The sequence below is a fragment of the Bombina bombina genome, chromosome 2 (genome assembly GCF_027579735.1).
Source record: "Bombina bombina isolate aBomBom1 chromosome 2, aBomBom1.pri, whole genome shotgun sequence".
Lineage (NCBI taxonomy): Eukaryota > Metazoa > Chordata > Amphibia > Anura > Bombinatoridae > Bombina > Bombina bombina.
In genome coordinates, this window is record NC_069500.1 from 888,629,578 (window position 1) to 888,652,572 (window position 22,995).

At 40.6% G+C, this 22,995-nt stretch overlaps 1 long non-coding RNA gene across 1 annotated transcript in view; it reads left to right on the top strand.

Moving 5' to 3' along the window:
* Positions 1–22,995, top strand: part of LOC128648077 (uncharacterized) — a 41,760-nt gene that overhangs the window by 9,375 nt on the left and 9,390 nt on the right. The gene's annotated exons all lie outside the window — the stretch shown is intronic.

A 22,995-nucleotide genomic window follows, 5' to 3' on the forward strand; every position in this document is an offset into this window, starting at 1 on the left:
TGGCCCAGTGTATGGAGGTTATTGGTCTAATAGTTTCAGTCATGGACATCAGTTTGCTTGGTTCCATCTCAGACCTCTGCAGTTAAGTATGCTGAGACAGTGGAACGGAGATTATATGGATCTGTCTCCAAAGATTGTTCTAGATCAGGCTGCAAGAGATTCTCTTCTGTTGTGGTTGTCTTAGGATCTTCTCTCCCAGGGAACCTGTTTTCACCGGCCTTCCTGGGTGATTGTGACCATGGATGCCAGTCTGCTGGGTTGGGGAGCTGTCTGTGGTTCAATGAAGACTCGGGGTCTGTGGACTTGGGAGGAATCGGTTCTTCCTATAAATGTCTTAGAGCTGAGGGCAATCTTCAATGTTCTTCTGGCTTGGCCTCAGTTGGTTTCAACCCAGTTTATCAGATTTCAGTCAGACACTATAACGTCCGTGGCTTACATCAATCCTCAGGGAGGAACTCTGAGTTCTTTGGCAATGGAGGTAGCCAGGATTATTCAGTGGGTGGAGGCTCACAATTTCTGTCTGTCTGTGATCCACATTCCAGGGGTGGACAGTTGGGGAAGAGGATTTTCTGAGCAGACAGTGGGAACTTCATCCGGAGGTGTTTTCCAGTTTGATTCTCAGGTGGGGTCAACAGAGTTGGATCTTATGGCATCTCGTTACAATGCCAAGCTTCCGAAGTATGGATCGAGGTCAAGGGATCCTCAAGCTCTACTAATAGATGCTCTAGCAGTTCCTTGGAAGTTCAGCCTGGCCTCAGTTTGCCCTTCTTCCTCGGGTCATTGCTTGGATCAGACGAGAGGGTGTAGGTGATTATGATTGCACTGGCTTGGCCTCGCAGGATCTGGTATGCAGATCTGGTGGAGAGGTCATTGTTTCCACCGTGGAGTCTACCGTTGAGGAAGGACCTTCTATTTCAGGGGCCCTTCATCCAAATATCGTTTCTCTGAAGCTGACTGCTTGGAGATTTAACGCTTGTTTCTATCTAAGCGTGGTTTTTCTGAGTCGGTTATTGAGACTGATTCAGGTGCGTAATCCTGTGAGTAGAAAGATTTATTACAAGATATGGCGTAAATATCTGTGTTGGTGTGAATCTAAGGGCTACTCTTGGAGTAGAGTCAGGATTCCTAGGATTTTGTCTTTTCTCCAGGAGGGTCTGGAGAAAGGTTTGTTTGCTAGTACCCTGAAGGGTCAAATTTCTGCTTTATCTAGTTTGTTACATAAACGTCTGACAGATGTGCCAGACATTCAGTCTTTTTGTCAGGCTTTGGTTAGAATCCGGCCTATGTTTAAGTTAGTGACTCCTCCTTGGAGTGTTAATTTAGTTCTGAGTTTTCTTCAACAGGATCCGTTTGAGCCTATGCATTTTTTGGATATTAAGATGTTAACCTGGAAGGTTTTGTTTTTGGTTGCTATCTCTTCAGCTCGAAGAGTCTTGGAGCTTTCTGCGCTGCAGTGTGTCTCCTTTCCTTATTTTTCATTCTGATAAGGTAGTACTTCGTACTGATCTAGGTTTTCTTCCCAAGGTTGTTTCTGATAAGAATATTAATCTAGAAATTGTTGTTCCTCCTTTGTGTCCTAATCCTTCTCATAAGGAACATGTGTTACACAACTTGGATGTAGTTCATGCATTGAAATATTTGCAGGCGACTAAGGATTTTCACCAGTCTTCTTTTTTATTTGTTTTTTTTCTGGGAAACTTAAAGGTCATAAAGCTATGGCTACTTCTTTCTTGTTGGTTGAGGAGTGTTAATCACTTGGCATATGAGACTGCTGAGAAAATCATGGCTCATTCCACGTCGACTATTTCTTCCACTTGGGCTTTCAAAAATGGTGCTTCTGTAGATCAGATTTGCAAGGCTGCCACTTGGTCATCTTTACATACTTTTTCTAAATTTTTACAAATTTGATACTCATGGTTCAGCTGAGGCTGTTTTTGAGAGAGATGTTCTTCAAGCAGTGGTGCCTTCTATTTAGGCTAACTGTCTTGTCCCTAACTTATCATCCGTGTCCTCTAGCTTGGGGTATTGATTCCCAATAGTAATTAGGATGATCCTTGGACTCACCATGTCCTTAGAAAGAAAATTAAATTTATGCTTACCTGATAAATTTGTTTCTTTCTTGACACGGCCCGCCCTGTATTTTCAGACAGTTTATTTTTTCATAAACCTCAGGCACCTCTTGTCAGGGTGCCAGGAATCTGACTGAGACGAGAAGTGCAAAAATAATCACACCTTTTTATTAATAGCAAAAAATAAGTCCACAAGTCAAATAAGCCAGGAATCAAAACCAGAGCTGGTAGTCAGACGAGCTGAGTCAGGAGCCAAAGCGAATAGTCAGACGAGCCGAGTCAGGAGCCAAGATGAGCCGGAATCAGGATCAAAGAGAAAAGGGGAACAAGCCAGGAACCAGGAGGGACGTCAGACAGCCAGGTAAAACACGGGAGCTCTCACAAACAGGTCTGAGACAACGCAAGGGCAAAGCATAGTGAACAGAGGCCCTTTAAATAAGTGATGACATCACAATTCTGAGACTGCATCCTGTCTCACACGGATTATGTACACTAGTCTGGTCATAAAAGGAAGTGCAGCAAATGAGCAGCATCACACACTATGCACCACAGTCGGCAAGAGGTGAGTAAAAATGGCTGCCAGCAGCACATGGCAAACAGATCAGGGAAAAAACCTCTGCACCTTATATTACTTCCTTTGTCCTTTCCCTTTGGTCAAATGACTGTGGATTGTGGGTATGGGGACTGGTATTTAACAGATTTTGCTGTGGTGTTCTTTGCCTCCTCCTGCAGACCAGGAGTAATATTCCCAATAGTAATTATGATGATCTGTGGACTCACCATGTCAAAGAAACAAATTTATCAGGTAAGCATAAATTTCATTATTTTTTTTTAAATCCACCACCACTTGCCCTATTTGGAGGAGCCAGTTTAGGCTTGTAGTAAAGTAGACAAGTATTACCCACTGTAGTTTTGTTAGCAATACTTGCATTGTTTTTCTTACCACCTTCTGAACCACCTTCCAATTTTCAGTTAAATGAAGAGGACAAAATAATGAAAGTAGTTTCAAAGTTTTTTTTTTTTTTTGTACAATTTAAACATTTTATATTGCAATCTCTATTTCATATCCCTATAACACGGCAAGAGGTTTTTGTGTGTTTCATACCTGCCCAACTGGAGAACAAAAGGTGGTTCTAAATTTCTGTAATGCTAACTTTCCTAACACATGGAGAGTCCACAACGTCATTCAATTACTAGTGGGAATATCACTCCTGGCCAGCAGGAGGAGGCAAAGTGTCACTCCCCTACCCATAATCCCCACTTATTCTCTTTGCCTCTGTCAATGGAGGAGGTGAAGTTTGGTGTCGGAAGAAATGAATTCCTTTTTCGGGTACTTTTCCCTCCAAGCAAGGATTTGGGTTTAGCTGAGTCCACGTCAATCTCTTCAGTAGAGTAGTGGTGGCTTTTAAGCAGTTAGGAAACAAAGCAAGGACTACCTCACAACTTCCTGATTGCTGCCCATGGTACAGAAAGCCAGAGTTGGTTACTCTGTTTCTTTTTTCTACTGGTCTCTGTAAGGATTATGTCGTTTCACGCCTTGTGACCTGTCTTCCTGCCGGACAGCTAGACTGCAGGCAAGTGCTTTTGCATTCTAGGTCTTGGAGACTTGCACTTCAGAAGCATGTCCTATGCAGTAGATGGGGACTTTTTTAAAATCCTTTATACAGGACTTTCTTTGGCAGTGGGCAGGCACAATATGCATGTTGAGACTAGGGGTTAATCTTCCCTTTTTTGGGAAGTTTTTCCTCTTTGGGCTAATCTTGTTTAAATACTTTATTCGTGTGTGTGGCTTATGTTTTATACAGGGATTTATGTATAAACTTAAAATTTTGCAGTTGGTTTTCTTTGCTTGCTTAGCAAGAACAGGCTGTCGAACTGCTTGAGTTTGAAACCAACTGCAGCTACTGTATAAATATGTATGGAACCAAAAAGATAGTGTTTGGTTCCGGGGGGGGGGGGGGGGTTAATATATGTTACACTGCAGTTCAGCAGGAAATAGTTAGTTGATTAGTAAGGCAGCTACACAGACATTAACTGTAACAGGAGCTGAAGTTTATGCATTCTGTTATAAGACGTTCTTTTAATAAATTTGTTAAAACTGCAACTGGAGTCTGAGAGCCTCTTATAAACAGCAACTTTATACATGGTGGCAGCGGATGTTATTTGAGAAATATACCAAAAGAGGATATGGAAGGTTTAAAACCACCAGGTCTGCTGGATTTTCAGGCAAGGAATCTGTCTCAGGCATGGAAGAGATGGAAAGAAGACATTCTTTTATACACAGACCTAATCATGGCTGACAAACCAGAGGAGATGAAGGTAAAGTTGTTTCTGTACTTAATTGGAGAAAAAGGCAGAGAGGTAAGACACCCTTCTCCCAGAAGCAGCAGCTCCCACACTAGCTCTGTTAATTAAAGCATTTGATTATTGTGAGCCAAAGCAAAATGAGACTGTGGAAAGATAATTTTTTTCAAGATGTCAGAGGGAAGATGAAGGAATAGATGCTTATGTCACAGATCTGCGTACACTGGCAGCCACTTGCAACTTTGGTAATATAAGAGACTCGTTAATCAGGGACAGGATTGTATGTGGCACAAGAGACTCTAAACTTAGGGAATGCCTACTGAGAGAAGTGGATTTAACACTGGAAAACTGTATTCAAATAGGTAGAGCTGCTGAGCTGTCTAAAGAGAGGGCGAAGATCATTAAGAGTTCCAGCACCAGTGCAGTGTCAGTCCATAGGATGGACACAAGTTACCTTAGGAAGGGTCATAACAGAATGACAAGGACTCCAGACAAGACAATATACTGTATCTATTGTGGAAAGCGTCACGAGAAACTGAAAGAAAAATGCCCAGCATTTGGAAAGCAATGTAAAGGGTGTGGTAAAGCAAATCATTTTATTAGCCAGTGCCAATACACAGCAAAGAAAGCCAACAGTACAAGCTGTCTATAGAGAGACTGAAGACTTAGAGGAATATGAAGACATTCTGGGTCTGACCTTGGAACCAGCTTTTCAAATTTGTACATTTAAGAAAACAGTAAGCAGATTTCCATCAGCTTTGTTTGCTACTATGCTAATTGACCAACAAGCTGTTAGATTCCAAATGGATTGTGGAGCAGACTGTAATGTTGTTCCAGCAAGGTTGGTGAAAGACAAATCTAAAATTTTACATATTGATAAAATGCTAAGGATGTATAATAAGAGCACACTGAAACCAATAGGGACATGTAAGCTCAAAATAAGAAACCCATGCAACCAAAAGTTATATCAGGCTGAGTTTGTTGTAATTGACACAGAGGTGTGTAATCCTATACTAGGAAGTAGAGCTATACAAGCTATGGATCTGATCTCAGTGCAACACCAAAATATCCTAAACGTTGAACAAGACGGCAACCACCCAGATGCCACTGTGTGGGGCTGGTCAGCCATCAATAAAGAGTATGCAGATATTTTTCAAGGAGTAGGCTGTCTAGAAGGAAAACTAAAATTGGAAGTGGATGCTCATGTACAGCCTGTTAGACTTCCAAAAAGAAAGGTTCCTGTGTCATTACTCAAACCCCATAGAGAGGAGCTTACCAGTTTAGAAAAACAGGGCATTATAACTCCTGTAGAGAGAAGTACAGACTGGATTAGTAGTATGGTGGTAGTGAAAAAAAACATCTGGGAAGTTAAGACTTTGCATTGACCCTAAGCCTCTGAATAGGGCTTTGAAAAGAAGCCACTATCCTTTGCCAACAATTGATGATATTCTCCCTGACCTAGCAAAAGCAAGGATTTTTTCAGTATGCAATGTCAAGAGTGGATTTTGGCATATTGAATTAGAGGAAGAATCCAACTATTTGACCACTTTCTCTACTCTTTTTGGCCGATACCGCTGGGTTCGAATGCCTATGGGTATTAGCCCAGCCCCAGAAGTGTTCCAGTGAAAACTAAATCATGCACTGGAAGGGCTACCAGGTATCAGGATCATTGCAGATATTCTGATTGTAGGAGAAGGCGATACCGATGTGGAAGCTATTCAAGACCACGATCAAAAGTTGAAGAAATTACTAAATCGTTGTAGAGAGACAGACACATCAAATTAAATCCAGAAAAATTTCAGCTAAGGAAAACAGAAGTGCCATATATTGGTCACTTATTATCAGCCCAGGGACTTCAAGCAGATCCAAATAAAGTAAAAGCCATCACTGAAATGCCCAGACCCTCAGATGTTAAAGGAGTACAGAGGTTTTTGGGGATGGTGAACTATCTTTCTAGGTTTTGTGAAAACCTCTCAGATGCAGGTGAACCACTGCGACAACTAACCCAGAAAGGTACAGTGTGGGAATGGACAGAGGTGCAGGAAGAGGCATTTCAGCAGATGAAATAAAAAATCAGCAGTGCACCAGTGCTTAAATATTATAACCCAGACGAACCTTTAGAACTTCAATGTGATGCATCAGAGAAAGGTCTGGGAGCAGCACTGATGCAAGGTAAACAACTATTCGCTTTTGCAAGCAGAGTAGAGACAGAGCAAGGTTGTGCACAAATAGAGAAGGAGCTATTAGCAGTCCTATTTGGAATGGAAAAGTTTCCCCAATTCACATTTGGGCAGACAGTAGCTGTACAATCAGACCATAAGCCCCTTGAAAGCATCATGAAAAAACCCTTACTTAAAGCACCAAGGCGTCTTCAGCGTATGATGTTACGGCTTCAGATGTATGATACATGTATCAGATACTGCCCGGGGAAGTCTCTGGCTGTGGCAGACACATTAAGTAGGGCTTATTTAGAAGAAGGTTCCATGGAGGGTTCTGTGGAGCACCAGATAGAAACTATAAACATGCTCCAATATCTACTCATCTCAAACAGGAGACTTGTTGCTATACAACAGAGCACAGAAAAAGACAAGACTTTACAAGCAGTAAAGCGAATTGTGATGAGTGGCTGGCCTCATGCTAAGGAACAGGTACCCCTAGAGGCTTCACCATTCTACCACATACGTGATTAATTGAGTGTACAGGATGGTCTTCTATTCAAAGGTGAGCGAGTAGTTATTCCATCTGATCTCCGAACAGATATTATGTCTCTAATACATTCTTCACATTTTGGTGTGGAAGGATGTCTACGCAGAGCCAGGGAGAGTGTTTACTGGCCAGGAATGAATGCACAGCTAAAAGAATATATCGACCAATGTGACATATGCCGTTCATTTGATACTAAACAGAAAGACATTCGTTCCTCATGAGATCCCAACGAGACCGTGGGAAAAGCTTGGCATTGATTTGTTCACATTCCAAGGAAAGGAGTATTTAATAACAGTGGACTATGACTCTAATTTATGGGAGATAGACCATCTTCAGGATACAAGATCTACTACAGTAATAAGAAAATTAAAGGCCCATTTTGCCAGATATGGAATTCCAGACGCGGTATGTTCTGATAATGGACCACAGTTTATTTCAATGGAGTTTAAAGACTTCAGTATGGGTTGGGACTTTGACCACATTACCTCGTCACCAGGATACCCTCAAAGCAATGGAAAAGTAGAGTCGGCAGTAAAGACAGCCAAAAGACTACTGCAAAAAGCTGTGAATTCTCAAAATGATCCTAATCTAGCATTTTTGTATCATCGCAACACACCAACACAAGGCATGGAGTGCAGTCCTGCTCAAAGACTGATGGGTCGAAGGACCAACTCGTTACTTCCAATGAGAGGGAGTCTGTTAATACAGGATCAGGTGATGAATGGCAGGCACCAAATCCTGTGCAGGAAGCAGCAATCATTGCAAGCTGCTCAATATAACAAGGGAGCCAAAGACCTGCGGCCTCTAAATGTTGGTGAACAGGTGTGGGTACAACCGCAAACAAACCAAGGAAAAGAGTGGCGGAAGGCTTGCCTAAGAGCTCCTGTAGGAATTAGGTCATATGAAGTGGTGACAGTCAGGACAGGTCCTGAGGAGAAATAGGAGGCATCTGAGAGGCACTGGATGCTACAGGCCTCCAGCAAGGACCCAAACTAGCACCCAAGAAGAATCTCACATTGAGAACACAAACCAGCCATTAATGACAAATAACTCTGAAGGACAAGAAGAAATAAACAGTGAAATATCAGACACGGAAAGATTGCAGGATGACAAGAGTCCTGTCAGAACAACCACAGGGATCCAGAAACACCCAGACTAGAAGTGGGAGATGTATCCGAAAACCAAAATATCTAAATTTCATTGTGCTAAATATTAGTCCACATAGTAAGACTGCATCTCAGGATCCATATTCCTACAATAATTAAGAGATAGCTTTTGCCATTTCCCCAAAAAGGGAAAAGATGTATCAATATGTATGGAACCAAAAAGATAGTGTTTGGTTCCAGGGGGGGAGTTTAATATATGTTACACTGCAGTTCAGCAGGAAATAGTTAGTTGATGAGAGAGGCAGCTACACAGACATTAACTGTAACAGGAGCTGATGTTTATACATTCTGTTATAAGATGTTCTTTTAATAAATTTGTTAAAACTGCAACTGGAGTCTGAGAGCCTCTCTTATAAACAGCAACTTTATACAGCTACCAGCATCTTATGTTGTAGGCAGAGGGAAATGTGAGCCTTTAACTTGCTACGTAGTTTCCTCTCTCTGCCGGTCATGGGACTTCTCTCTGCTGTTGGATATTTACGGAGCGGCAACATTGAATTTCAGTCTCGCCAGTGTCGATCTACTATAAGAGTTTTTTTTAGAGACTTCTGGCAGCCAAATTGTGGTATTAAAAATTCTTAAAGTGACAGTGTATTAAAAAAAAAAAATTCTACAATTTGGGGAATTTTTTATTTAGTATTATGAAGATGGACCAAGACTCATTTTTTGACAAATGCTTGTTATGCCTAAAGGCACCTATTGTTTTGCTTATGCAATTCTGTGCTGCATGCATAACTAGAACTTCAATTTAACAATAAATTATTGCCCTTTGAGCCCAATGTGTCTCGGGATGATGCTGTTCAGGCAATGCCTTACAGCTTTCTCCTCAAACGTCCCAAGCCTCTCTTGCATCACATACAGTGCCCTGCAGTTCCTCTCATCCTCCTGGAGGAGTTTATTTGCCCTCAGATTTTGCTGCACGGGTATATTCTGCGGTATCTGTGGCATTATCTGCTTTTCCTATGCTGGGAAAGGCAAGAGGAAAATTAGACATTCAGTTAGTAAGGTTTCTGTTCTACCTACTGCTACGCAGGTTGCCCTCCCTCATAAGCCTGAGGATACGTCGGTAGCTTCTGAGGGTGAAATCTCAGATTCGGACAGTATTATTCCTTCATCAGTTACTGAAGAAGTAAACTTCTGATTTAAGCTTGAACAGCTTTGTGTATTGTTAAAGGAGGTATTGGCTACTTTGGACGACTCTGATACTTCTGTCGTTGTCAACCCTAAGAAGTCTTGTAAACTTAATAAATACTATGATGTTCCTTCCTCTGTGGAAGTTTTTCCTGTCCCAGACTGTGATGGAGATTATTTCACAGGAATGGGAGAAGCCAGGGATTCCTTTCTCCTAGTCTCCCGTATTTAAAGGATAGGACACTTTAAAAATAAATTTATGATTCAGATAGAGCATGTCATTTTAAGACACTTTTTTTTTTTTTTTTTTTTTTTTTATTTATTCACTTCTATTTTCAAATGTGCTTCGTTCTTGGTATCCCTTGTTAAAAATTAATACGCGCATATCATACACTAGTAGGAGCTGCTGCTAATTGGTGCCTGCACACATTTGTCTCTTGTGATTGGATAACTAGATGTGTTCAGCTAGCTGTCAGTAGTGCAACGCTGTCCCTTCAGCAATGGATAACAAGAGAATGAAGCAAATTTGATAATAGAAGTAAATTGGAAAGTTGTTTAAAATTGTATTTTCTATCAGAATCATAAAATACATTTTTTGGGGGTTTACTATCCCTTTAAAAAGATGTTTCTTTCATGTAATTAGCAAGAGTCCATGAGCTAGTGACGTATGGGATATACATTCCTACCAGGAGGGGCAAAGTTTCCCAAACCTCAAAATGCCTATAAATACACCCCTCACCACACCCACAATTCAGTTTTACAAACTTTGCCTCCTATGGAGGTGGTGAAGTAAGTTTGTGCTAGATTCTACGTTGATATGCGCTCCGCAGCAAGTTGGAGCCCGGTTTTCCTCTCAGCGTGCAGTGAATGTCAGAGGGATGGGAGGAGAGTATTGCCTATTTGAATGCAGTGATCTCCTTCTACGGGGTCTATTTCATAGGTTCTCTGTTATCGGTCGTAGAGATTCATCTCTTACCTCCCTTTTCAGATCGACAATATACTCTTATTTATATACCATTACCTCTGCTGATTTTCGTTTCAGTACTGGTTTGGCTCTCTACAAACATGTAGATGAGTGTCCTGGGGTAAGTAAATCTTATTTTCTGTGACACTCTAAGCTATGGTTGGGCACTTTATTTATAAAGTTCTAAATATATGTATTCAAACATTTATTTGCCTTGACTCAGAATATTCAACATTCCTTATTTTCAGACAGTCAGTTTCATATTTGGGATAATGCATTTGAATTATTCATTTTTTCTTACCTTAAAAATTTGACTTTTTTTTTTTTTTTTCCCTGTGGGCTGTTCGGCTCGCGGGGGCTGAAAATGCTTCATTTTATTGCGTCATTCTTGGCGCAGACTTTTTTGGCGCAAAAAATCTTTTCTGTTTCTGGCGTCATACGTGTCGCCGGAAGTTGCGTCATTTTTTGACGTCCTTTTGCGCCAAAAATGTCGGCGTTCCGGATGTGGCGTCATTTTTGGTGCTAAAAAGCATTTAGGCACCAATGTGGGCGTATTATTTGGCACCAAAAAATATGGGCGTCTCTTGTCTCCATTATTTCAGTCTCATTTTTTCTTTGCTTCTGGTTACTAGAAGCTTGTTTATTGGCATTTTTTCCCATTCCTGAAACTGTCATTTAAGGAATTTGATCAATTTTGCTTTATATGTTGTTTTTTCTCTTACATATTGCAAGATGTCTCACGTTGCATCTGAGTCAGAAGATACTTCAGGAAAATCGCTGTCTAGTGCTGGAACTACCAAAGCTAAGTGTATCTGCTGTAAACTTTTGGTAGCTATTCCTCCGGCTGTTTGTATTGTCATGACAAACTTGTTAAAGCAGATAATATTTCCTTTAGTAATGTACCATTGCCTGTTGCAGTTCCCTCAACATCTAAGGTGCAGAATGTTCCTGATAACATAAGAGATTTTGTTTCTGAATCCATCAAGAAGGCTATGTCTGTTATTTCTCCTTCTAGTAAACATAAAAAATCTTTTAAAACTTCTCTCTCTACAGATGAATTTTTAAATTAACATCATCATTCTGATTCTGATGACTCTTCTGGTTCAGAGGATTCTGTCTCTGAGGTTGATGCTGATAAATCTTCATATTTATTTAAAATGGAATTTATTCGTTCTTTACTTAAAGAAGTACTAATTGCTTTAGAAATAGAGGATTCTGGTCCTCTTGATACTAATTCTAAACTTTTAGATAAGGTATTTAAATCTCCTGTGGTTATTCCAGAAGTTTTTCCTGTTCCTAATGCTATTTCTGAAGTAATTTCCAGAGAATGGGATAAATTGGGCAATTCATTTACTCCTTCTAAACGTTTTAAGCAATTATATCCTGTGCCGTCTGACAGATTAGAATTTTGGGACAAAATCCCTAAAGTCGATGGGGCTATTTCTCCCCTTGCTAAACGTACTACTATTCCTACGTCAGATGGTACTTCGTTTAAAGATCCTTTAGATAGGAAAATTGAATCCTTTCTAAGAAAAGCTTATCTGTGTTCAGGTAATCTTCTTAGACCTGCTATATCTTTGGCTGATGTTGCTGCAGCTTCAACTTTTTGGTTGGAGACTTTAGCACAACAAGTAACAGATCATGATTCTCATAATATTATTATTCTTCAGCATGCTAATAATTTTATCTGTGATGCCATTTTTGATATTATCAGAGTTGATGTCAGGTTTATGTGTCTGGCTATTTTAGCTAGAAGAGCTTTATGGCTTAAAACTTGGAATGCTGATATGGCTTCTAAATCAACTCTACTTTCTATTTCTTTCCAGGGTAACAAATTATTTGGTTCTCAGTTGGATTCCATTATCTCAACTGTTACTGGTGGGAAAGGAACTTTTTTACCACAGGATAAAAAATCTAAGGGTAAAAACAGGGCTAATAATCGTTTTCGTTCCTTTCGTTTCAACAAAGAACAAAAGCCTGATCCTTCATCCTCAGGAGCAGTTTCAGTTTGGAAACCATCTCCAGTCTGGAATAAATCCAAGCCTTCTAGAAAGGCAAAGCCTGCTTTTAAGTCCACATGAAGGTGCGGCCCTCATTCCAGCTCAGCTGGTAGGAGGCAGGTTATGTTTTTTCAAAGAAATTTGGATCAATTCTGTTCACAATCTTTGGATTCAGAACATTGTTTCAGAAGGGTACAGAATTGGTTTCAAGATGAGACCTCCTGCAAAGAGATTTTTTCTTTCCCGTGTCCCAGTAAATCCAGTGAAAGCTCAAGCATTTCTGAATTGTGTTTCAGATCTAGAGTTGGCTGGAGTAATTATGCCAGTTCCAGTTCTGGAACAGGGGATGGGGTTTTATTCAAATCTCTTCATTGTACCAAAGAAGGAGAATTCCTTCAGACCAGTTCTGGATCTAAAAATATTGAATCTTTATGTAAGGATACCAACGTTCAAAATGGTAACTGTAAGGACTATCTTGCCTTTTGTTCAGCAAGGGAATTATATGTCCACAATAGATTTACAGGATGCATATCTGCATATTCCGATTCATCCAGATCATTATCAGTTCCTGAGATTCTCTTTTCTGGACAAGCATTACCAGTTTGTGGCTCTGCCGTTTGGCCTAGCTACAGCTCCAAGAATTTTTACAAAGGTTCTCGGTGCCCTTCTGTCTGTAATCAGAGAACAGGGTATTGTGGTATTTCCTTATTTGGACGATATCTTGGTACTTGCTCAGTCTTTACATTTAGCAGAATCTCATACGAATCGACTTGTGTTGTTTCTTCAAGATCATGGTTGGAGGAACAATTCACCAAAAAGTTCATTGATTCCTCAGACAAGGGTAACCTTTCTGGGTTTCCAGATAGATTCAGTGTCCATGACTCTGTCTTTAACAGACAAGAGAAGTCTAAAATTGATTTCAGCTTGTCGAAACCTTCAGTCACAATCATTCCCTTCGGTAGCCTTATGCATGGAAATTCTAGGTCTTATGACTGCTGCATAGGACGCGATCCCCTTTGCTCGTTTTCACATGCGACCTCTTCAGCTCTGTATGCTGAATCAATGGTGCAAGGATTACACAAAGATATCTCAATTTCTTTAAAACCGATTTTGCGACACTCTCTAACGTGGTGGACAGATCACCATCGTTTAATTCAGGGGGCTTCTTTTGTGCTTCCGACCTGGACTGTAATTTCAACAGATGCAAGTCTCACAGGTTGGAGAGCTGTGTGGGGATCTCTGACGGCACAAGGAGTTTGGGAATCTCAGGAGGTGAGATTACCGATCAATATTTTGGAACTCCGTGCAATTTTCAGAGCTCTTCAGTCTTGGCCTCTTCTGAAGAGAGAATCGTTCATTTGTTTTCAGACAGACAATGTCACTACTGTGGCATACATCAATCATCAAGGAGGGACTCACAGTCCTCTGGCTATGAAAGAAGTATCTCGAATTCTGGTTTGGGCGGAATCCAGCTCCTGTCTAATCTCTGCGGTTCATATCCCAGGTATAGACAATTGGGAAGCGGATTATCTCAGTCGCCAAACGTTGCATCCGGGCGAATGGTCTCTTCACCCAGAGGTATTTCTTCAGATTGTTCAAATGTGGGAGCTTCCAGAAATAGATCTGATGGCGTCTCATCTAAACAAGAAACTTCCCAGGTATCTGTCCAGATCCCGGGATCCTCAGGCGGAAGCAGTGGATGCATTATCACTTCCTTGGAAGTATCATCCTGCTTATATCTTTCCGCCTCTAGTTCTTCCAAGAGTAATCTCCAAGATTCTGAAGGAATGCTCGTTTGTTCTGTTGGTAGCTCCGGCATGGCCTCACAGGTTTTGGTATGCGGATCTTGTCCGGATGGCCTCTTGCCATCCGTCGACTCTTCCGCTACGACCAGACCTTCTGTCGCAAGGTCCTTTTTTCCATCAGGATCTCAAATCCTTAAATTTAAAGGTATGGAGATTGAACGCTTGATTCTTAGTCAAAGAGGTTTCTCTGACTCTGTGATTAATACTATGTTACAGGCTCGTAAATCTGTATCCAGAGAGATATATTATAGAGTCTGGAAGACTTATATTTCTTGGTGTCTTTCTCATCATTTTTCTTGGCATTCTTTTAGAATTCCGAGAATTTTACAGTTTCTTCAGGATGGTTTAGATAAAGGTTTATCCGCAAGTTCTTTGAAAGGACAAATCACTGCTCTTTCTGTTCTTTTTCACAGAAAGATTGCTAATCTTCCTGATATTCATTGTTTTGTACAAGCTTTGGTTCGTATAAAACCTGTCATTAAGTCAATTTCTCCTCCTTGGAGTTTGAATTTGGTTCTGGGGGCTCTTCAAGCTCCTCCGTTTGAACCTATGCATTCATTGGACATTAAATTACTTTCTTGAAAAGTTTTGTTCCTTTTGGCAATCTCTTCTGCCAGAAGAGTTTCTGAATTATCTGCTCTTTCTTGTGAGTCTCCTTTTCTGATTTTTCATCAGGATAAGGCAGTGTTGCGAACTTCTTTTGAATTTTTACCTAAAGTTGTGAATTCTAACAACATTAGTAGGGAAATTGTGGTTCCTTCATTATGTCCTAATCCTAAGAATTCTAAGGAGAAATCATTGCATTCTTTGGATGTTAGAGCTTTGAAATATTATGTTGAAGCTACTAAGTCTTTCCGAAAGACTTCTAGTTTATTTGTTATCTTTTCTGGTTCTAGAAAAGGCCAGAAAGCTTCTGCCATTTCTTTGGCATCTTGGTTGAAATCTTTAATTCATCTTGCCTATGTTGAGTCGGGTAAATCTCCGCCTCAAAGGATTACAGCTCATTCTACTAGGTCAGTTTCTACTTCCTGGGCGTTTAGGAATGAAGCTTCGATTGATCAGATTTGCAAAGCAGCAACTTGGTCCTCTTTGCATACTTTTACTAAATTCTACCATTTTGATGTATTTTCTTCTTCTGAAGCAGTTTTTGGTAGAAAAGTACTTCAGGCAGCGGTTTCAGTTTGAATCTTCTGCTTATGTTTTTCATTACTTTATTTTGGGTGTGGATTATTTTCAACAGGAATTGGCTGTCTTTATTTTATCCCTCCCTCTCTAGTGACTCTTGCGTGGAAAGATCCACATCTTGGGTAATCATTATCCCATACGTCACTAGCTCATGGACTCTAGCTAATTACATGAAAGAAAACATAATTTATGTAAGAACTTACCTGATAAATTCATTTCTTTCATATTAGCAAGAGTCCATGAGGCCCGCCCTTTTTTTGGGGTGGTTATGATTTTTGTATAAAGCACAATTATTCCAATTCCTTATTTTATATGCTTTCGCACTTTTTTATCACCCCACTTCTTGGCTATTTGTTAAACTGAATTGTGGGTGTGGTGAGGGGTGTATTTATAGGCATTTTGAGGTTTGGGAAACTTTGCCCCTCCTGGTAGGAATGTATATCCCATACGTCACTAGCTCATGGACTCTTGCTAATATGAAAGAAATGAATTTATCAGGTAAGTTCTTACATAAATTATGTTTTCCTGTTGCTGACTCCATTACATTCTTGACGCATGATGCCCAAAAGTAGAAGGGGCTATTTATACTCTGGCTAAGAGGACTATGATCCCTTTAGAGGATAGCTGCTCCTTTAAGGATCCCATGGACTAAAAAATGGAAGCTTATTTGAAGAAGATATGTTCATCAAGGGCTTAAATGACAACCTGCAGTTTGTATTGCCACAGTAGCAGGTGCGGCATCTTATTGGTGCAACTCCTTGCCTGAATCAATTTTAGTAGAGACTCAGTTGGAGATACAAGATTTGATTTAAGGCTCTCAAACTAGCCAATTCCTCTATTTCTGATGCTAACGTGCAAGTTATTAGACTTGGAGCCAAGATGTCTGGCTTCACTGTCTTAGCCCGCAGGGCATTGTGGCTAAAATCTTGGTCAGCTGATGTTACCTCTAAGTCCAAGCTTCTGGTGCTTCCTAACAAGGGGAAGACCTTGTTCGGACCTGGTCTGGCAGAAATAATTTCTGATATTAAGGGTGAAAAGGGTCTTTTCTACCGCAAGACAAGAACAGACTCAAAGGACGTCTGAAGTTACAAAAAGGAATGAAAATGACAAACGTCAAAAGTATTCCTCTCCCTCTTCCAAGCAGCAGCAGTCAGTCTTCTTGGAAGCCCAATCAGTCTTGCAATAAAGGGAAGCAATGAAAAAAACACTCAGCTGAGTCCAAGTCAGCATGAAGGGTCGGTCCGAGTTCAGATCAAGTGGGGGGCAGACTTTTCCTGTTTTGTCAAGCATGGAGACGAGATGTCCCAGATTCTTGGGCTGTGGACATAGTATCTCAGGGTTACAAAATAGAATTCAAAACTTTCCCTCAAAGGGGCAGATTCTACCTCTCAAGATTATCTGCAGACCAGGTTAAAAAAGGCATTCTTGAACTGCGTTCAGGACCCTCCCTTACCGGAACTGGAACAATAACTACCAAGGAGGAAACGGGGTCTAGGATTCTATTCGAATCTGTCTGTGGTTCCCAAAAAAAAGGGAACTTTTCAACCCATTTTAGAGCTAAAGTGCCTCCACAAGTTTCTCAGGGTACCGTCCTTCAAAATGGAAACCATTTGTTCCATTCTTCCTTTGGTCCAAGAGGATCAGTTCATGAAGACTATATACCTGAAGGACGTGTATCTTCATGTTCCCATCCACAGGGATCATAAATTCCTGAGATTTGCCTTTCTAGACAAACCCTTTCAGTTTGTGGCTCTTCAGTTTGGCCTTGCTAAGCTCCCAGAATTCTCTCAAAGGTTCTGGGAACTCTCTTGGCAGTGATCAGGTCTCTGAATTGCAGTGGTGCCATACCAGGACGACCTATTGGTTCAGGCGCCATCTAATACAGAGATCTTGTTGTCTTTTCTACGTTCTAACGGTTGGAAAGTGTATCTGGAAAAGTTTCCAGCTACAAGGGTGGTTTTCTTAGGGACCATAATAGATTCCCTATCTATGAATTTTTCTGACGGTCAGAAAATCAAAAATTCTCTCCTCTTGCGTCTCTTCAGTCTACTGTTCGGCCATCAGTGGCTCAATGTATGGAGGTAATTGGTCTAATGGTCGCTTCCATGGTTATCTATTCCTTTGCTCTATTCCATTTGAGAGCTTTGCAATTATGCATGCTCAGACAATGGAACAGACTATTCAGATCTGTCTCAGGATAGATCTAGACCAGTAAACAGACTCTCTCAGATGGTGGCTTTCACAGGATCATCTGTCTCAGGGCACATGCTTCCGGAGACCTTCCTGGGTGATTGTGACCACAGACACCAGCCTGCTAGGCTGGGGAGCAGTGTGGGACTCGTTAAAGGCGCAGGGTCTATGGACTCGGGAGGAGTCTGCTTTGCCCATAAACATCTTGGAGTTGAGAGCGATTTACAATGCTCTGATGGCTTGGCCTCAATTGTCCTTAGCCCAGTCTCAGGTTTTAGTTGGGCATCACCTCAGTGGCTTCCATCAATCACCAGGGAGGAACTCTGAGTTCCTTAGCCATGAAGGAGGTGACAGATTATTCAGTGGGCGGAAGCTCACAATTGTTGTCTGTCAGCCACATTCCTGGAGTGGACAAGTGGGAAGTGGATTTCCTGAGCAGACAGAATTTTCATCCTGGGGAGTGGGCTCTCCATCCAGAGGTGTTCTCCAGGTTTAACCCTCAAATGGGGAGGTGCCGGAGTTGGATCTGATGGCATCTCGGCAGAATGCCAATTTCTTTCATGTAATTAGCAAGAGTTCATAGTGACGTATGGGATATACATTCCTACCAGGAGGGGCAAAGTTTCCCAAACCTCAAAATGCCTATAAATACACCCCTCACCACACCCACAATTCAGTTTTACAAACTTTGCCTCCTATGGAGGTGGTGAAGTAAGTTTGTGCTAGATTCTACGTTGATATGCGCTCCGCAGCAGGTTGGAGCCCGGTTTTCCTCTCAGCGTGCAGTGAATGTCAGAGGGATGTGAGGAGAGTATTGCCTATTTGAATTCAATGATCTCCTTCTACGGGGTCTATTTCATAGGTTCTCTGTTATCGGTCGTAGAGATTCATCTCTTACCTCCCTTTTCAGATCGACGATATACTCTTATATATACCATTACCTCTGCTGATTCTCGTTTCAGTACTGGTTTGGCTTTCTACAAACATGTAGATGAGTGTCCTGGGGTAAGTAATTCTTATTTTCTGTGACACTCTAAGCTATGGTTGGGCACTTTGTTTATAAAGTTCTAAATATATGTATTCAAACATTTATTTGCCTTGACTCAGAATGTTCAACTTTCCTTATTTTTCAGACAGTCAGTTTCATATTTGGGATAATGCATTTGAATTATTCATTTTTTCTTACCTTCAAAAATTTGACTTTTTTCCCTGTGGGCTGTTAGGCTCGCGGGGGCTGAAAATGCTTCATTTTATTGCGTCATTCTTGGCGCAGACTTTTTTGGCGCAAAAATTCTTTTCAGTTGCGTCATTTTTTGACGTTATTTTGCGCCAAAAATGTCGGTGTTCCGGATGTGGCGTCATTTTTGGCGCCAAAAGCATTTAGGCGCCAAATAATGTGGGCGTCTTATTTGGCGCTAAAAAATATGGGCGTCGCTTTTGTCTCCACATTATTTAAGTCTCATTTTTCATTGCTTCTGGTTGCTAGAAGCTTGTTCTTTGGCATTTTTTCCCATTCCTGAAACTGTCATTTAAGGAATTTGATCAATTTTGCTTTATATGTTGTTTTTTCTCTTACATATTGCAAGATGTCTCACGTTGCATCTGAGTCAGAAGATACTACAGGAAAATCGCTGTCTAGTGCTGGAACTACCAAAGCTAAGTGTATCTGCTGTAAACTTTTGGTAGCTATTCCTCCGGCTGTTTGTATTAATTGTCATGACAAACTTGTTAATGCAGATAATATTTCCTTTAGTAAAGTACCATTGTCTGTTGCAGTTCCTTCAACATCTAAGGTGCAGAATGTTCCTGATAACATAAGAGATTTTGTTTCTGAATCCATCAAGAAGGCTATGTCTGTTATTTCTCCTTCTAGTAAACGTAAAAAATCTTTTAAAACTTCTCTCCCTACAGATGAATTTTTAAATGAACATCATTCTGATTCTGATGACTCTTCTGGTTCAGAGGATTCTGTTTCAGAGATTGATGCTGATAAATCTTCATATTTAAAATGGAATTTATTCGTTCTTTACTTAAAGAAGTACTAATTGCTTTAGAAATAGAGGATTCTGGTCCTCTTGATACTAATTCTAAACGTTTAGATAAAGTATTTAAATCTCCTGTGGTTATTCCAGAAGTTTTTCCTGTTCCTAATGCTATTTCTGCAGTAATTTCCAAAGAATGGGATAAATTGGGTAATTCATTTACTCCTAAACGTTTTAAGCAGTTATATCCTGTACCGTCTGACAGGTTAGAATTTTGGGACAAAATCCCTAAAGTTGATGGGGCTATTTCTACCCTTGCTAAACGTACTACCATTCCTACGTCAGATGGTACTTCGTTTAAAGATCCTTTAGATAGGAAAATTGAATCCTTTCTAAGAAAAGCTTATCTGTGTTCAGGTAATCTTCTTAGACCTGCTATATCATTGGCTGATGTTGCTGCAGCTTCAACTTTTTGGTTGGAAACTTTAGCGCAACAAGTAACGAATCATGATTCTCATGATATTATTATTCTTCTTCAGCATGCTAATAATTTTATCTGTGATGCCATTTTTGATATTATCAGAGTTGATGCTATTTTAGCTAGAAGAGCTTTATGGCTTAAGACTTGGAATGCTGATATGGCTTCTAAATCAACTCTACTTTCTATTTCTTTCCAGGGTAACAAATTATTTGGTTCTCAGTTGGATTCTATTATCTCAACTGTTACTGGTGGGAAAGGAACATTTTTACCACAGGATAAAAAATCTAAAGGTAAAAACAGGGCTAATAATCGTTTTCGTTCCTTTCGTTTCAACAAAACAAAAGCCTGATCCTTCATCCTCAGGAGCAGTTTCAGTTTGGAAACCATCTCCAGTCTGGAATAAATCCAAGCCTGCTAGAAAGGCAAAGCCTGCTTCTAAGTCCACATGAAGGTGCGGCCCTCATTCCAGCTCAGCTGGTAGGGGGCAGGTTACGTTTTTTCAAAGAGATTTTTTCTTTCCCATGTCCCAGTAAATCCAGTGAAAGCTCAAGCATTTCTGAATTGTGTTTCAGATCTAGAGTTGGCTGGAGTAATTATGCCAGTTCCAGTTCCGGAACAGGGGGTGGGGTTTTATTCAAATCTCTTCATTGTACCAAAGAAGGAGAATTCCTTCAGACCAGTTCTGGATCTAAAAATATTGAATCGTTATGTAAGAATACCAACGTTCAAGATGGTAACTGTAAGGACTATCTTGCCTTTTGTTCAGCAAGGGAATTATATGTCCACAATAGATTTACAGGATGCATATCTGCATATTCCGATTCATCCAGATCATTATCAGTTCCTGAGATTCTCTTTTCTGGACAAGCATTACCAGTTTGTGGCTCTGCCGTTTGGCCTAGCTACAGCTCCAATAATTTTTTCAAAGGTTCTCGGTGCCCTTCTGTCTGTAATCAGAGAACAGGGTATTGTGGTATTTCCTTATTTGGATGATATCTTGGTACTTGCTCAGTCTTTACATTTAGCAGAATCTCATACGAATCGACTTGTGTTGTTTCTTCAAGATCATGGTTGGAGGATCAATTTACCAAAAAGTTCATTGATTCCTCAGACACAGGTAACCTTTCTGGGTTTCCAGATAGATTCAGTGTCCATGACTCTGTCTTTAACAGACAAGAGACGTCTAAAATTGATTGCAGCTTGTCGAAACCTTCAGTCACAATCATTCCCTTCAGTAGCCTTATGCATGGAAATTCTAGGTCTTATGACTGCTGCATCGGACGCGATCCCCTTTGCTCGTTTTCACATGCGACCTCTTCAGCTCTGTATGCTGAATCAATGGTGCAAGGATTACACAAAGATATCTCAATTAATATCTTTAAAACTGATTGTTCGACACTCTAACGTGGTGGACAGATCACCATCGTTTAATTCAGGGGGCTTCTTTTGTGCTTCTGACCTGGACTGTAATTTCAACAGATGCAAATCTCACAGGTTGGGGAGCTGTGTAGGGATCTCTGACGGCACAAGGAGTTTGGGAAACTCAGGAGGTGAGATTACCGATCAATATTTTGGAACTCCGTGCAATTTTCAGAGCTCTTCAGTTTTGGCCTCTTCTGAAGAGAGAATCGTTCATTTGTTTTCAGACAGACAATGTCACAACTGTGGCATACATCAATCATCAAGGAGGGATTCACAGTCCTCTGGCTATGAAAGAAGTATCTCGAATTTTGGTTCGGGCGGAATCCAGCTCCTGTCTAATCTCTGCGGTTCATATCCCAGGTATAGACAATTGGGAAGCGGATTATCTCAGTCGCCAAACGTTGCATCCGGGCGAATGGTCTCTTCACCCAGAGGTATTTCTTCAGATTGTTCAAATGTGGGAACTTCCAGAAATAGATCTGATGGCGTCTCATCTAAACAAGAGACTTCCCAGGTATCTGTCCAGATCCCGGGATCCTCAGGTGGAGGCAGTGGATGCATTATCACTTCCTTGGAAGTATCATCCTGCCTATATCTTTCCGCCTCTAGTTCTTCTTCCAAGAGTAATCTCCAAGATTCTGAAGGAATGCTCGTTTGTTCTGCTGGTAGCTCCGGCATGGCCTCACAGGTTTTGGTATGCGGATCTTGTCCGGATGGCCTCTTGCCAACCGTGGACTCTTCCGTTAAGACCAGACCTTCTGTCTCAAGGTCCTTTTTTCCATCAGGATCTGAAATCCTTAAATTTAAAGGTATGGAGATTGAACGCTTGATTCTTGGTCAAAGAGGTTTCTCTGACTCTGTGATTAATACTATGTTACAGGCTCGTAAATCTGTATCTAGAGAGATATATTATAGAGTCTGGAAGACTTATATTTCTTGGTGTCTTTCTCATCATTTTTCTTGGCATTCTTTTAGAATACCGAGAATATTACAGTTTCTTCAGGATGGTTTAGATAAGGGTTTGTCCGCAAGGTCCTTGAAAGGACAAATCTCTGCTCTTTCTGTTTTTCACAGAAAGATTGCTATTCTTCCTGATATTCATTGTTTTGTACAAGCTTTGGTTCGTATAAAGCCTGTCATTAAGTCAATTTCTCCTCCTTGGAGTTTGAATTTGGTTCTGGGGGCTCTTCAAGCTCCTCCATTTGAACCTATGCATTCATTGGACATTAAATTACTTTCTTGGAAAGTTTTGTTCCTTTTGGCCATCTCTTCTGCCAGAAGAGTTTCTGAATTATCTGCTCTTTCTTGTGAGTCTCCTTTTCTGATTTTTCATCAGGATAAGGCGGTGTTGCGAACTTCTTTTGAATTTTTACCTAAAGTTGTGAATTCCAACAACATTAGTAGAGAAATTGTGGTTCCTTCATTATGTCCTAATCCTAAGAATTCTAAGGATATATCGTTGCATTCTTTGGATGTTGTTAGAGCTTTGAAATATTATGTTGAAGCTACTAAATCTTTCCGAAAGACTTCTAGTCTATTTGTTATCTTTTCCGGTTCTAGAAAAGGCCAGAAAGCTTCTGCCATTTCTTT